We start from the raw sequence: 358 nt of genomic DNA, 5'->3' as shown, positions 1-358 counted from the left end.
TGCTCGCTAGGCCCAGTTTTAGACAGCATCTCCAAGAAAGAACCCATCTTCTAAGATGGGTGTTGCTTCCCAGTGTCTTCTTTTCTGTGGTTGCAGCCTGACCAAAAGTGCGATGGGAAAAAGGGCTTCTCTAGCCAAAAAGCTCTTTTTAGCTCTCTTAAAGGAAAAGTGCCCACTAAAAGGTTCCATCTGACAAATGAGTTTCTACCTTATTAATTCCTTGTCCCTACCTGAACCCTCTAGTCTACATGTGATAGGCAGCACTGAAACATCCTCAACCCCCAGGAGCCCCAGATGCCCTACGGGAAATCAGCCAGAAGAGAGCAAATACAACAGGGCTGCACTTTGTCTTCCTGGC

Source organism: Bison bison, unplaced genomic scaffold (genome assembly GCF_000754665.1).
Source record: "Bison bison bison isolate TAMUID 2011002044 unplaced genomic scaffold, Bison_UMD1.0 scf7180017864518, whole genome shotgun sequence".
In the NCBI taxonomy this organism is placed as follows: Eukaryota; Metazoa; Chordata; class Mammalia; order Artiodactyla; family Bovidae; genus Bison; species Bison bison.
Note: the sequence above shows the minus strand (reverse complement) of the source record.